Here is a 17,053-nt window from a genome sequence, read left to right on the forward strand (position 1 = left end):
CCTGCCCAGTGCAATCTGCGGGCAAATAAATTATTTCCATTCTCACCTGCCTTTCCTATGCATCAAACTCCTCATTGCATTCTTTGTTGTAGCATATCTGTTCCTATCAAACATCACATAACTCCAGGTCTTTCAGAGTAACATGAAAGCAACCAAGCATTTTCAGTTTTTCATCTCAAAAAGTTTCTAACACATCAGGGAAAGAGACCTAATGCAAGGCACTAAGGGTTAGAGTTTTAAAAGAAACTAGTTGCCTAAAACTGAAGATAGGCATGTAGATGCTTTTAAAAATCCCACTAGCACCTCTTTGCATCTTTAGGCACCTAGATACCTTTGGAATTCTGGCCTTTTTCTAGATTCAACTGAGAGAATCAATTAGGTTTAAGAATGTTTAAAATGTGCCCTCTTACAAATCTGCTGTTCATCTGATGCACTCAGAGGTGCCAAATTTGTGGGTATTTATAGTCCTTGACAGCCGGCCATTCACAGTGTGGTTGTATTCTGAAAAGAGACTACGTATGAAGGCACCTTTGTGCCTGGTAGATCTGCTCCCAATGTGTATTTAGAATCATACCAGCCGACTGCAGAGACAGAAGTAAGTGCTTTCGCCCAGAATTGCTTGGAAATTTCTTGATGAAACTGTTTTCTTGGAAAGTGCCAATTTCATAGAGAGAAATGTTCTGCCGAATCTATTACAGACATGATCAAACATTCTGCAAAACAGAGGAGAGTTTCCCTGCCTCACTCCTAGCTCTAGGGAATGGAGTGGAACAAAACCAGGTGCTCTGCCTTCCCACTTCCCCCTAAGCTCCAGAGCATGGACAATGCCCCTGCAGCTCCTGGAGCTGGGGGGGTGGCGTGGAGGTAATGCGCCTGAGGGCAGCTGAAAATTTCTGTTTCTGGTCTCCTGAAATGGAGTTTTTCCTGAAATCCCTTTCCGTGAATATTTTGCCTTTGTAACGATTCGTCCCTGCTTCAGGATGAAACCTTTATTAAAAAACATGAACATTTTTGAGGAAAGGGATTCCCTCTTTTAGGCCAGCTCTTCTTTCTTCTTTTCTGCTTGCAGAGCTCTCAGCCACGGCAGAGTGAGCTGAGGTCCATTTCTCCTCGTCAAGAGCATTGCTCCTTCAGGCCTAACCAGGTGCCCCTCTGCATCCCCATTCACGGCAATGAGGTTGCCCACGTGTCACCTGGGGCAGAACTGAAGATAATGAGAAAGTACAGGAGTAAGACAGTGCAGTATGGCTCCCAGTGCTTTCCCACTTTGTCGCTGAGTAAGAAGGGAATCACCTTGACTCTCAGAGCTCAGACTGAGTTTGCAGAGTTGGCAGTTAGAAGGAAATGTCTTTTAGTTGCACAATGAGCACATTTGACATGGAAATCATTGAGAGACAATTACATGACCCCAGGATGTCACACTTCACAGTAGAATTACACCATAAGTCAACAGGAGTTGAGGACACTCAGCACTGCACAGGAACAGATTCCACAATTATTAACAGCCCTGGTCACCTCAGAAAGGTGGATGGATTGAAAAGAACAATGAAACATCAATATGAAGCAAATAAGGAGTTGTATATATTTACACTTCATAGAGTGTACAGGATTTTCAACATCTAAATCAATAAACTGTCATTTTCAATGCACTTGACCAAGAGATGAAAAATCTAATTAGAGAAGATATCAGAGGGGTTAGTCTGGATCTGTAAAAAGTGACAGAGAGTCCTGTGGCACCTTATAGACTAACAGCTACAGACTAACAGTCTATAAGGTGCCACCGCACTCTGTTGCTAATTAGAGAGAAAGTTTAACAAACACTGAATGCCACATTATTTCCTTCGTGCTCTAAGTGGTTTATTAATGACCCAAACCACTCAAAGCTTGTGCATTTTGGGGAGCAAAGTTGTTGGTTACTTCAATATTACCTGAAGATACACTGGCTTATTACAGGCATTCTCTCCAGGCTATCAAGAACAAATCATTAAATATTTACTATACATCCCAAAGGAACTCTGCAGGTGCTATGCTATTATAATGAGATGTTCTACTCAACTGATTCTGCTTGGCAGGTGCATTGATGTCATTAATTATTACAAACTTGCTATTATAGAACTTCATGTTTATTAAAAACACCCCCCCTTTTTCAGATTTTTAATTCAAAACTGTCAAAAAAGAGTATACTGAAATAGTTGAGGAAATACGCTGCTAAAGCATCACATTTGATGCCAGCAATTGATGTGAAAAGCAAAATTAAAACATTGACTGGAAGGTTTATATCTGCCTCCATAGAAAAGAAAGCAGGACTGGTCTATTATTAAACATACAGCACAAACCCACCTCAGATAAAAATAAGGTTGAGAAAGCAACAAAATGTAAGAACGTTCCAAAGAAAGGACGGGAGGTCATTAGCTTTCTCTGTCTCCATTGAAGACAGTGAGGGTATTACATTAGCTTCCGAGGGAACGGAGTTAGACCAATGCTGAGCACTTTGGAAAACCTCATGCTAAGATTCTGACCTTGCTAATGTTTAGGCTTCAGTGGAACTGTTCACGAGTTAAGGTATGCACCTGTGAAATGCAGGGGGGAACAAAAACAACGGTGGTCAATTAGAAAAAGCTGGAAGGAGAGAAAGATGGAACCAGTTAAAACAAAGTATACATAAGAGGACCAGTATTGCCTATAAAAGATCAAAGTTCTGCTGTTTATTAAAAATGGTGTCTGTGCAGTATATGGCACTCCACTTGTTAAAATACATCCTCTCACTACAATGCTCTCCATTGAAAAGGTAGCTTTGAAATGGGCCGCGCAGTATGCTGCTGCAGGAGAAAGATTATTTATGTCATAGCAGTACCCAGAAGTCCATTAATACACGATCTGTTCATTCGTGGAGGTCTGTCAGTAGAAACAAGCAGCTGAGGCAGGGTACAGCAGCAAAAGCAACAATTTCATAGCAGCTTATGATAAATGACTACAGAAGAAAGGCTGGTTTTAAACTGCAGCCATGGAGAGACATACTCTAATTATTCCTTTCCTGTGCCTGGACCAGATAGGTAAAAAGGGAATTTCGCTCTCAGAATTGATTTATTATATATTCCAGTAAGGCCAAACTGAAATTAACTGTTATACGGAAACATCTTTCTCTGCATGTGTAACTTATTTAAGCAAAATGTGGCAATGCAGCTCTTTGTTTGTAATTAGTCTCTGTAGGCTGTTGCCGCATTAACACTACCACACAGGACTTTGCGGAAAAGACCAAGTTGTCTTGAATTACAGGGAATTGATCTGAATCAGTCTCCACTTGCTAGGAAGGGATCGAACACATGCACAGTCATAAAACTGTCGACTTTATGACTGTCAGAGTGGTAGAAAAGGAGGAAAATGAGCAGGATTTAGGGCTGGAAAGAATTTAGGGCTGGATGGGACAAGTGCAAACTGTAGTTCATCAAAGTGGACAGTTCTACAAATGTGTCATTGTTACTGTTTATACTGTTGATTCAAAGCTTACCTTAAAAACCTTTGCGTGCACACTGCATAGCCATTCTTCCTCTGTGGTAAGGTATTTAAAATATCACTCTGATACAGGAGAACATTACATGTCTGCTCTCCTTGATGTCTTACTTCTAGGCTACCTAAGGACTACAAAGGCATGCAAATCTCTGACTAGAGGGAGACATGGGGAACAATTATTTAATTGTTTAATTCCATTTTAATTTAAGCAGAGCAAGGTGTAGCATGAACCAATAGCTGGAAGTTGAAGATAGACACATTCAGACTGCAAATAAGGTACATTTTTGACAGTTAGTGTGATTAACCATTGGTATAATTTACCAAGGGTCTTGGTGGATTCTCCATCATTGACCATTTTTAAATCAAGACTGGATGTTTTTCTAAAAGATCTCCTGTAGGAATTTTGGGGAAGTTCTCTGACCTGTGTTATCCAGGTGGTCAGACTAGATCATCGCTGTGGTCCCTTTTGGTCTTGAAATCTAGTAATCTAATTTTAAGCTTGTGAACAGTCCCACAGACAAGTGCTGAATGAGAGCTGCTTGCTCAGCAGCTACAGGTTCGAGCCCTCTACAGAAAGTGGCATTAACCTTCCACATTCATGAGCATGGAAATATCCAAACTTCAAAGACCAAATATTAATAAAACGCCAAGTAAGTAGCAATGGGCCTACATGTTTGTAGGATTCCTAGGCCACCACAATAAGTAAATAATTATAACTATATGACAACATGTGACATTATATTGTATCTTTAAAAAGATAATATGAGCATCTTTAATACAAAATTACAAATTGACAGATGTCTGCTGGTGTTAACTACGACGTCACCAATAAGAGCCAATGAAATGAACTAGGAAAGCCAAGGCACTTGTTGCATAACAGACATTCAGTCTCTTCTCTCTCTCCCCAGTTTGGATCCCCATGAACACAAACATAGCATGAATATCTGATATATTCAAGTTTTGCAGAATGCGTTATTTTGCGATCACACACCTTACAAAGGAAATATTTGCATACTTCAGCATTTATGCCACTCTGAGAATTGCTCCTTATGTCATTTGTATTGTATATGTTGTTATGCCACATGTACCTCTTCTATTCATGGTTCAAACCAACCCTTAATTCAAATGTAGTGAATGAACCAGGCTAAATGTGACTAGGGCAATACGCTGGATAAACTGCACATCACTTGTACGCCATGGTGAATGGGAGGGGAAAGAAAGCAGCACATACCCCTTGGAACTCAACACCGATTACACTCGTGGCTAAATTCCGACTTACATCAAATGCTCATAACATAAAGGGGAAACAAACACAAAGGACACGGGGACGTTTACTATTCCCTGAATAATGCATAATACACTGTGTACCTTCGTAGTCTGTCAGGAAACTTTACATAATAATGAATAAACCTTGTCTCAAGTAGACAGTGCTGTCCTTGAGAGCTAAGCAAAAAGAGCGCTGCAGAGAAGATGTTAAGGGTAATTATAACAAGATTTAGGGCTACATTTTCAAAGCGGTGCATGTGGAATTCAGCCCTATGACTCTTATTCATCAAAATGGGAATCTCACGGACAGATGCATTGAGAGCTCTTACAGAGTTTAACTCAGCATTACTGATACTGGTATCCGGCATGCAAATCAGAACTAGCATTCTAACTTCTAACCACGTTTTAAGCAAACCTTTCAGAGACTCAATAAAACGGTTAGACTGTACACTCGTAGACATGGGTGCAGTCTTTTTGTTATATGTGTATACAATGTCTATCACAATGGGGCCCCGATCCTTCAGCACTATACATAATAATAAAAACTCCTGGTGGCATGTTTCAATTCTTCACATTCTTTCAGCCTCAACTTTTTGGGATCCTTCATTTTGATTGGCTTACATAGGTCACATGTTCTACCATGCTGCACATGTATTCCTGAGACCATCACTGTCTGAAATCCTTGTCAGTCACTCACTTTGTGCCACCAAGGCTGCCTTAGGCCTACTAGCTATTCCACTTGCATTCAGGCTGGTAGAACCGTAGCACTGTCAGGCTGGAAGGGACCGCAAGGAGTCCTCTAGTCCATCCCCCTATGCTGAGGCAGTACCAGTAAACAGAGACCACCCCTGACAGATTTTTGTCTAGCCTGTTAAAAATTTCCATTGCAAGGATTCGACAGCCGCCCTTGATAACTTACTCCAGTGCTTAACTATCCTTACAGTGAGAACTTGCTTCTAATGTCTGAGCTACTTTGCTACAGATTAAGCTGATTACTCCTTGTCCTTTCTTCAGTAGGCATAGAGAACAATTGATCAGCATCCTCTTTAAAACAACTAATAAGATTTTTGAAGACTATGATCAGATTTCCCCTTCAGCCTTCTTTTCTAAGTTTTTTAAACCTTTCTTCATAGGTCATGTTTTCTAAACAGCAGCTAGGTTTGCTCTATAAGACAGAAGCTTCCATCACTGAAGTTGCATGTATAACATTCACTGTACCATGGGCTGCTGGAGTATTCATGTTGGTCTGATAACTGGATAATCACCACAAGGCTTATCTCTACAGAGTAACATCTGAGAAAGGATCTAGGCAAGGACTGGTGGAAGCGAGAGGTGAGGCTTACTGGTTGGACCTGGCTGAAGACCAGAGACTAGCCCACCAGGAAGGTGGTATTAAGACCAAGTTTGGAGGGTCTAGGAACCAGCAGCCTCTGAGAAAAAAGTTTGAGCTGGCATCTGTAGAAAGACTTTCCTGTGCTTGAGATGGTAAAAAAAAAAGGCACTTCTTGAAGAAGAATGAATGAGTTAATTCATTGGTTCACATGTAGGTAATAAAGCAAGATTTTGTTAACCAGGTCCGGAGTGGACTGTGGTGACTGGGTTTTCCTGCATTGATCTTCAAAGGGCACCTCCTGCATCTATCAGCAAGCCTCCTGCTCCTGGGGACATGGCCTTTGGAATAAGGTAGCAGAGTGAGGGATGACATGAGGCCAAATTTACAAATGTGAAGCACAGTGGGGGAAGAAGTTTGGTGAGCATGGGATGTAGGAAACCAGAGATTTTTAACATAAGGCTTGGGCCCCTAATCAGTTAGGCATTGCAACCCTGAAACAATGCCTAAATACCTTTACGGCTTAAATTTCATTGACTTCAAAGAGACCCAGGTACTTTAAAAAGCACCAAAATAATGCAGGAACCACTCTTCCAAACTTTCCATGAGACTTAGGCTCCTAAGATTTTGAAGTGTATCTAGTTCCCTAAAGATGCAGGTAGGCACCTTTGGATGCCTAATCCCCATTGATTTCAACCTAAACTGCTTCGGTGCTTTAGAAACATCCCTCTAGGCACATATCTGCATCTTTAGAGCCTAAATACCTTTGAACACCTGGCCTTCAGTAGATTTAGAAAATGGTACCCCTAGCCTACTGTTCTGTTCCTGTCAAATGAGTCAGAGATAGGTGCAACAAGCTCCACAACTGACTGTTACGGACAGGGCCGGCTCTAGCCATTTCGCCGCCCCAAGCACGGCGGCACGCCGCGGGGGGCGCTCTGCCGCTCGCCGGTCCCGCGGCTCTGGTGAACCTCCCGCAGGCATCCCAGCGGAGGGTCCGCTGGTCCTGCAGCTCCAGTGCAGCATCCGCAGGCACGCCTGCGGGAGGTCCACTGGAGCCGCCTGCCGCCCTCTCGGCAACTGGCAAAGTGCCCCCCGCGGCATGCCGCCCCAAGCACACGCTTGGCGCACTGTGGCCTGGAGCCAGCCCTGGTTGCGGAGTATCCTGTCCAAAGAGGTAGTATCCTCTGATCCTCTCACTAAGCCCAGCTATTGTTCTCTAAATGTCATCCTTCCATGTGGTGTCCATAATCAAATTCCAGGTATGGCTGTGCCAGAGCCATAAACAGAGGGAATTTATCTCCCACTGCTGTCTTTGGTATCCCAGGATATCATCAAATACTGAATGTAAGAGTCTCAGTATGCAGCCCTTTGTGTTGATAAAGTACAACACTATCTGTAATTATGTGATCACATACCATTTCCCACACACAATCTAGCATCATACTTCTTTTTCCTCACAACCACAGATATGCATGAGTAGACTCTGTGAACAATTCCATGCAGGCCAGAGATAAAACATATAAAGCTGTAACCAAATAAGGCAAGGACTCCTGCTCTGCCTATGTTGTTTCTTGAATACTGCAAACATCCCAAAAAAGATACGTTGGAATTGGAAAAGGTTCAGTCAAGAGCAACAAAAATTATTAGGGGTGTGGAACAGCTTCCATATGACGAGAGATTAACAAGACTGGGACTTTTCAGCTTGGAAAAGTGATCACTAAAGGGAGATATGATTGTGGTCTATAAAATCATGACTGCTGTGGAGAAACTAGATAAAGAAGTGTTGTTTACTATTTCTCATAATGCAAGAACTAGGGGTCACCAAATGAAATTAATAATCAGCAGGTTTAAAACAAATAAAAGGAAGTATTTCTTCACACAGTGCACAGTCAAGCTGTGGAACTCCTTGCCTGAGGACGTTGTGAAGGCCAAGACCATAACAGGCTTCAAAAAGAAACTAGATAAATTCATGGACGATAGGTCCATCAATGGCTATTAGCCAGGATGGGCAGGCATGGATCACTTGATGACTACCAGTTCTGTTCATTCCCTGTGGGGCACCTGCCATTGGCCACTGTCAGAAGACAGGATACTATGCTAGATGGACCTTTAGTCTGACCCAGTATGGCCGTTCTTATGTTCTTATATATCACTCATTTCATACCACACAATATTAATATTCACAGTGAATGAGGCAAGGGCTCCTACTAATCAAGATTCATTACAGGTCCTATATATGGCAGAACTGGCAGCCATCTATGTTAAGATGGAGACCAAATACCCCATAGATTGGAATGCAGATCATGATCCAAGGAGTATATTTGATTGACTTTAACTTGCATGTGACAAGGCAGCAGAGTTAATACAATTCAGAAAGAGAGAGACCACAGAACTCATTTGCCTGCACATTCTCATCTATTTACAAATTGAGATGTAAGATCTAGATTCATTTTATTTGGCTTGGACAGTGCTTTTATAAAACAGAGCAACCGTAATACATTGGGAAAGAAGCAGCTCTGTAAACCCATTTACATGTATGAGAAGTGTAAAAGGAGATTGTCACAATTCAGGGCAACTGCACCTGTATTTTCACCTCCATGGTCCAGCAAGGGCATCCCCTCGAGGCCACCAGCTTCTCAGCTGTCTCCTTCCTTGAGTGGAGATATGGATCTTTCTCTCCCTCTTCCCTGACTGGGGTATTCCCAGGTTGCACAGATCCTGGCCTGTACTGTGAATTCCCTAGCAAAATAAAACTGTCTAAGCAGGCCTGATTTACTTTTTTTCCCTCACAGATGGTAAACAGTGTAACTGCCACAGTTAATTTACCACACAGCATGTTTATTCTTAAGTAAAAAGCATTATGGACATAAGAATGACCATACTGGGTCTAACCAAATGTTCATTTAGCTCAATATTCTATCTTCCAATAATGGCCAGTGCCAGGTGCCCCAGAGGGAATGAACAGAACAGGGAATCATCAAGTGATCCATCCCCTGTCGCCCAACCCCAGCTTCTGGCAAACAGAGGCTAGAGACACCATCCCTGCCCATCCTGGCTAATAGCCATCAAACATGTTAAAACAATACAAGAACCTACACATCTGCTAATAAGCCTATCAGAGATCACCCTCTCACCTCCACAATGGCTCTGGCCGGTGTCAGTCCTTACAATCCTTCCCTAATGTTTGGGGTTCTCCCTTTGGACAGATGGTCCTGTCCATGTACTGCATCAGAAAGAAGGCCCTGAGACACTTTAAACTCAAGCTATTTATCCAGAAGACCTTTCTCTGCCTGACGGCTAGTTTCTGGAAAACCTAGTTTGAACTAGTCCAGGTGAGCTCCCCCAGGAGACGTTACCTCTCTGGAGGTGTTACACCCCCAGTGAATTTGCCTAATCATCTCCCACTGTTCTTAGTTGCTGGAGGAGCTTCAGTTACCCTTCCCCATGGGATTACATAAAATCCCAGGCCAGCAATGATACTTAAAGCTAAGACAGTATGGTATCTCAAAGATATCACACAGAATTGCCACATTTGTCACAGAAATGAACTGATTTTATTTCTGCTTTAGTTAGTATTGTACTCTGTCTTGGCAAAAGAAGCTTTTTATATTTAGAATGTAAAAGACATATAAAAGTGAAAGGAAAATTAGGGATAAAACATAAAAGCAATCTTTGCACTGAAGAGGAAAACAACTGTCTGTACCACAAAAACAAACTATTTGCTGTTAAAGGAAAGTCCTCCATTCTGGAGTGGAGAACATTAGATAATTTGTGACAGTAAAGAATCCATCTCTTTCTTGGGACAGACAATAGAGGAATTGTACATTGGTAGCCTTATCTGGCTCCTGCAAATGGTGTTTTGTCACAAATTTGAATATTTGTAATATCATCACTATGCTGCTAGATGCATGAACCAATGATTGCTGGGTTTCCAATGTGTTTTGCTATTAGTTATCTGTTTCTTACAGCCATTTGCTGAAGCTAACAACTTCCTAGAGTTGAACTCTCTTATTACACTTAATTTTGGTGGGAGGAGGGGGAAATTTGTCAATTCTTGTCTTGATAAGCTAGTAATTTGGGGTAAATTTTTTAAAGAGTCTAAGCCACTTAGGAACCTAATTTCAATGGGAATTCTGGAAATTAAGCACTGGCATAAACACATTATCCACTGAGTCCAGAAACATCTTATTCAGAGATATGTAATAAGTAATAATCATTGAGCTGCCTGTAAGATTCTGTCAGTGTCAAGAGTGGAAATAGGCCTGTTAATTAACAATACAAGCCTTGATGTGGACAGCTGGTTAGCCATGCTAGACACATCCACACTGTCACATTCATTCAAAGAAGGGAAACATCTGAAATCCAGAATGAAAACCGGTGACATATTTTAATGGCAAATATTAAAAGCAAATGTATTGTAAAGAGTGTCATATACTGCGTCTACTATGTGCTTTGAAAATTAGTTCAGCTACAGTAGTAAACATAACTGATTCTCAGTACTTGGATTCCTTTGCATGCATGAGGCTCTGCTTATGGGACATATCACCTAGCAATTACATCATCAGCTGGTAATTACATCAACCAGCCATTTGTTCTAATGCAAGAAGATATGATGGAAAAGATAAAAATAAAAATCCCTCTGAACTTTGAGGGGAATATAGGGGGATGGATCAGCATTGATCTTATAGAATAAAATTGACAAAAGTGCCTATGTGCATTTTCAAAAGGCCCAAAGGAGCCGAAGTGACTTTTGAAAATGGGGTTAATGCTCCTCAATCAGGCACTTTTGAAAATGTTATCCTAGGCTTGACTTTCAATTGAATTTGGCCCATAACTGACTTAATGCTTCTGAAAGCTCTGTCCATAGTTACTTATTCATCAGCCAGGTAGGTTAACTAATTTTCAAAGCATAGAGCAGACACAGTAGATAGCCTCTGTGTAATATGTTTCAGAGTGGTAGCCATGTTTTTCTGTATCAGCAAAAAGAACAGGAGTACTTGTGGCACCTTAGAGACTAACACATTTATTTGAGTATAAGCTTTTGTGGGCTGAAACCCACGATGCATCCAATGAAGTGGGTTTTAGCCCATGAAAGCGTACGCTCAGTTAAATTTGTTAGTCTCTAAGATGCCACAAGTACTCTATGTAATATGTTTACGTTAGTGTCAATTAAGTTTCACATAGGTGCAAGAGTCTATCCATGCTGAGCTCATGGGCGAAAGGATGCAGGGAAGGAGGAGAGAGAAATCTAATGTTTCTGAAATGCAACAGAAGTTAGGTTCCAATTGTGTTTTGGATAAAAGTTTTAGAAGGAGGCTTCTTATTTCATCCAGATCAGTTTGCCCAACCTACATCCAGCTGAAATTCACTTAAGGAGCTCTGCCTATGCTCTAAACTGCAAGAAGAGCAGCTCTAACAGCTGATGAACACTAGCAGAGCTTTGAGAAGTGGACTCACCCTACGGGCATTTATGAATGATGATTATCCTGTAGCTAACATCTAATTACCTTTCCATAGCCTACCAAAGTATACACAATTCCAAAGCAAGGCAACTTTGTGCAAACATTTTTCTGCAGTTATCTTTTAATGTTTAGAAATTTTAGGTCACTGGTGTGAAGAAAAAGGGTGGAACAGCTTCCTGACACCAGCAAAAGTGCAGTGTAAACACTTGGCAACACTTTATTCTGATGTGCTGAAAATACCTTCTCCCTGTTGTTGAGGAAAAGGTATTAGCAGTTTACTCTTTGACTGTTAGCTAAGCAATATACTGGCACTCTGCCCTCTAAAAGGTTTCAACTGGTAGTGTTGTTTTGACAAATTAATCCCATGGGACATTTAAATATTGATTATATCACATGCACAGTTATGTTTATATAGACTAAATGCTTCCTTAATCCAGCGTACGTGGCCTATTGATTGCACCCACAAATTGTCCGCATTGACTCAGATAAATCAGGCAAACATGTCTTTAGTTAATGAGGGCTAATATAAATGAATGTATTGCATCATTCCCATAAGTATCTGTGACAGCATTTAGTGATTTAGTTAGAATCAACACATTAATAAATAATGTATAATAATAATAAATAGATATGTAGCAATCCCATTTATTCCCCAATAAAACAAAAACTGCGACTGAGTTCTTCCTTGCTAAATACTTACTTATACGCACACTCTAAAGGGAATGGCCTTCTGTACACTATGCAGCTAATCTGATTTTCAGCTAGCAGGCTGTTACATTTCATTAACAATCTATCATTGGTGTCTCACTTTCACCAAAAAGCTCTCCAAATTAACATGAGGTTATTATACGGCCCCATTATATTTCAAAGCATAAGGGGAAAAACCCAAATGCACCAATACAGAATTGGGGGTAGCTGGCTTGGCTGCAGCACTGCTTAGGGGGATTTGGGAGTTGTCGTGAATCAAAACCTCAACATGAGTCTGAAATGCGATGCTGTTGCAAAAACTGCAAATGCAATTGTAGGTTGTATTACCAGAGACATAGCATAGAAGCCATGGGAGGTGATGGCACCACTCTATGCAACATTGGATAGGCCTCAGCTGGATTTTGGTCACCGCCGTATAGAAAGGCTGTAGAGAAACAGGAAAGGATCCAGAGGCAAGTGACAAAGATCATCAAAGGCCAGGCTTAAATTCTTATAGGCCATTTCCTGGAACCCACCATGCACCCAATTTTCCAAGGGAGGCACCGAGGCTTCAGCCCAGCAGGAGGTGTGCTGGGACTCAAGGCTTCAGAGCAGGGCCCCGTGGACCTCTGAAACTGTCTCCAGAGGGTCACAGACCTCCAGTTGAGAACCGCAACACTAGCAGGCTGTCACCCTGAATTTGAGGGATGTGAGTACCCCAGAATGTGATCAAGCCAATTGCAACCATTTTATGTGCATTTGGCCACCATGAATTAATAAAATGGAACAGCACGTAGTTAAGGGTTAATTGGAAAGCAGGCTTTTAGAGTCAAGGTGAAAATCTAGCTGGCAGTTTCTGCTAATCAGAATGGGAGGAGGAGAGACAAAAGTAAGTAACTGAGACTGAGAAAAGATGAGGGGATGGAAACCTTGAGTCTAGAAGCCTCTGATATTAGAAGTTTATTTGAAGTTAGGAAAAGTGATGATCCAGTAGGGGTCATTACGACTTATGTGTTTTGTAGAAGTTAGTTATAAAAAGGACTAGCTATAGAACAGGAGGATTTGTGGCACCGCAGAGAATGGAACACACGCATCCGATGAAGTGGGCTGTAGTCCAAAAAAGCTTATGCTCAAATAAATTTGTTAGGCTCTAAGGTGCCACAAGTACCCCTGTTCTTTTTATGGAAACAGACTAACATGGCTGCTACTCTGAAACCTGTAGCTATAGAGTGTACTTTGGAGCAGTCCTCCGAAGCCAGCATGAGAGATGTTTTTCCTGACACCTTTTCTCCCCAGTGGATGAGCAGCTGGCCATTGCAAACCTGCAGTTAATTATGCAATACCGTTCTAGAGTTTAGGTAAATATTTGGGATGTTCTAAACCTATTGCTTATGTCTCTGTGTGCTTATATCTAATAGACTGCAGTTTTAGATAGAGCACACTTACTTGCATTCATCTTTTATCAGACAGAGTCGCTGTGCTCCCATTGAGTTATTCCTGACACCACCAGGAGTGAAATAGTTAAGTTGCCCCTGCTGTGGGTTTTGAAAACCCTGGGTAACAAGGTTGAAGTCAAGGTTCGAAAATATTTACGGAAGCTCAGCTCTGACCAGCTCCGGCTGAGTTTAAGTCCTGACCAAAGGGACGGAGTGCAAGCCATATGAGCAAAGGCATAAGGAACTGAATATGTTTCATTTAGAAAAGAGGAGATTAAGGGCAGACATAGTAGCGGTCTTCAAATAGTTGAAAAGCTCCATAAAAAAGATGGAGAAAAGTTTTACTATCTTGGCACAGAGGGCAGGAAAAGAAGCAATGGGTTCAAACTGGTGGAGACACACGGCCAGCAGAGTGGCTGGCGGAGAGGTGTGACAAGCGGCTAGTGGGGCAGCTTGCAGAGAGGGCCAGAGCAGAGCCCCGCAGAGAGTCGCGGCAATCTGCTGTTGGGGCGATGAGTGAGTGCCTGAGCAGTGGAGTGTGTAAGGTGCCTCCACACAGACCCCTTGACCCCTGGGAGGTGAACTCTGTGGATGAACCTCTGAACTCTGGGGCTGCACTGGCCAAAGACAACAACTGAATGGGGTGCAGAGAAAGGATGGGCATGTGAAAGGGACTTTTGGGTTGCTGGACTTAAGAACCCGAGGGGAAAAGGACACTCCCAACTTATTTGGGGGTGGGTCTTTTCCTCGTGGTTTATGTTCATAAACCCCAGTTGTCGTGTTTTCCTAAATTAATGCTGCATTACTTCCCTCATTTTATTAAAAGTTTTTGCTACACTCAGACTCTGTGCTTGCAAGAGGGGAAATATTGCCTCTCAAAGGCGCCCAAGGGGTAATTGTCCCAGGTCACTGAGCGGGGGCTTAAGCTGGTTTTGTGTTGTACTGTTGAAAAGAAACCCCTAGATACTGAACCCGGCCCTTGTTGCTGCTGGCTCCACATTTTTAGATTAAATCTCAGGAAAACTTCCTAACTGTAAGACCAGTAGGACAATGGAACAGATGCCTAAGGAGGTTGTGGAAGCTCCTTCACTGGAGGTTTTCAAAAGGAGGCTGGAAAGATGTCTGCCTTGGGTGATTTAATCACAACAAATCCCACATTTTGGCAGGGGGGTTGCTTAGATGACCCTTGCGGTCCCTTCTAACCCTATGGTTCTATGACTCCATCGGACGAAAATAATCCAAAGTGATGAATTTCTGTAATATGGATGAAAAGAACTAAAGCAGAGCCGCTCTGAATCTTTTGCCATGGTCCCTAGTTGTTTTTTTTTTCGCTGTTGTCTTAGTTTCCACTTTAAATGATGTGATGGAGCCATTTATGACATTTCAATTTTATCACATTATCCGATGCAATCACTGGAACTGTCACTCAGCTCTGGTTTAGATGTTTAATTTAGTCTTTGGTCCCAGTTCATTTTGCAAAAGTAGTGGTTCAGCCTTTGTGCATCAAGAAAATTCAGTCCCAGGGGCCAAATTCAGTCCTGGTATAAGCAACCTCAATTCCGCTGATGTTGTTGGAGTTGTGCCCATTTGTGCAAAGACAAAAGCTTGAGCCAATTCTCATGACTGGATTTTGATGTAGGTGTATTACAAACACTGCACATATTTGGCAAGAGGATGATTTTGGGGATGTAAGGAAGAGAGGCATCTGGGCGGTCCAGTATCCTTCTGCCTATCCAGCCAGTAACTATCCATGCTAGAATCCACATGCCTTCTCCTGCTCCTACCCGTAGATGCTTTGCAGAAAGGGTATCAGTAGCAGAAATAGACATAACAGCTGTCCTGCAGAATTCCCCCACACAGCGCAGAATAGCTGCTATGCGGAGCTCTGCTTTGCACAGAGGAGATGAATGTGATTAGATGGTGGAGCAATTGGAGTAAGGCAAATATCAATCCAATGTGGCATGTTCCCACTGAGCACTGTTGCCACCAATGAGGTAGTAAATTATTGTAAATCACTGCTCCTCGGGGTAGCAGCAACTCGTCTTCCCTTGTTTTTATAGACCAAGGACCTGTGGGGTTTCCATCCCCAGTCCTGCAGCTCTGCAGGCTTCCCTCCATGAGAGAGTTATGCAAGGGACTGAGAGTGCGTCAGGATATATGTTTCTGTCCTTTCACCCGAGAAGGAAAAGATTTGTCCCTCAATGCTTAGTCAAAACAACCAGGAAATAACTGAATAAAAAATTAAGGATCTTAACTCTAATCCTAACTTTACAGCAAGCAATAAATACATCAATGCAAATGATGACTCTCAGAAATAGAACTGTAGCAATCAGCAAAGGTATGGCAATATAGACATATTGTGCCAGAAACTCAAATTACATCCTGTCAGTGATGGATAAAATTTACTGTAATAGCATCACTAGGACTGAACACTAGAAACAAATATAAATAAGGAGGTTCAATGAAGTTTAGACAGCAGATCTCCACACTTAGTTGAGGAAAATATTTCATAAAGTAGCGTATGTGTATGCACTAGACTCCTGCATTTGTCTCTGAGGAAACTGTGTCACTGTGTACCCTTATGTTCACCTCTTTTACAAGATTATGATACATTTCCTACAAAGTATGCCTTGTGAGATCATTTGAAAACTCTTAATTTGCTGATCAATATTATCCTGGTAAAATATGTGGGGCAACATTGTATGTAAAGTTATAACATTCTACGGTATAACATTACTAAGACATGTTCCAAGTTTAAAAAACCAGGCACAAGCGAGTTCTTCAATAACAAAAGGCAAATTGATGTTTCAGCCAGATGTCAACAAAATCAGTGGCCATTGTTTGGCAAGAAAAAAGGTGAGAGAGAGAAATCTACATTTTGGCCAAGAAACAGCTGTAAGTTCCCATCCCTCTAGATCGTCTGTCTCCTGAACTTCAGCTGCAGGTGATTTTCAAAGAAAGAGAGAACAATAAGAAAGGGTAACAGACACCCTAAAAGACTCCTCTCCTTTCTCTCTGCCATAGGCATCAAGAACACCTGAAAGACAAAGACATTAACGCTAAACTGGGGGACGAGTTTTGACTGAAACAAATCCAGCCAGTAAGTCTGCTCAAGCATGTGGTGAGAGAAACCTTTGCTTTAAATTCATTTAGTCATTAAGTTAGATATTGTGTTTTACATTTTATTTTCTTGCAACCAATTCTGACTTTTGCAGCTCAGCACTTGTAATCACCTAAAATCTATCTTTCTGTGGTTAAACTTGTTTTACTGTTTTACCTAAAGCAGCGTGTTTGGATTGAAATGGTTGGGAAAATCCATTTGGGGTAACGAGATTTGTGCATATCGTTTATTATTAAAT

General features: G+C 41.7%; 1 protein-coding gene across 2 annotated transcripts in view; it reads right to left on the minus strand.

The window, feature by feature from the left end:
* Positions 1-17,053, minus strand: part of MDGA2 (MAM domain containing glycosylphosphatidylinositol anchor 2) — a 652,332-nt gene that overhangs the window by 48,905 nt on the left and 586,374 nt on the right. The window lies entirely within an intron of this gene.

This window comes from Gopherus evgoodei, chromosome 4 (assembly GCF_007399415.2).
Source record: "Gopherus evgoodei ecotype Sinaloan lineage chromosome 4, rGopEvg1_v1.p, whole genome shotgun sequence".
Lineage (NCBI taxonomy): Eukaryota > Metazoa > Chordata > Testudines > Testudinidae > Gopherus > Gopherus evgoodei.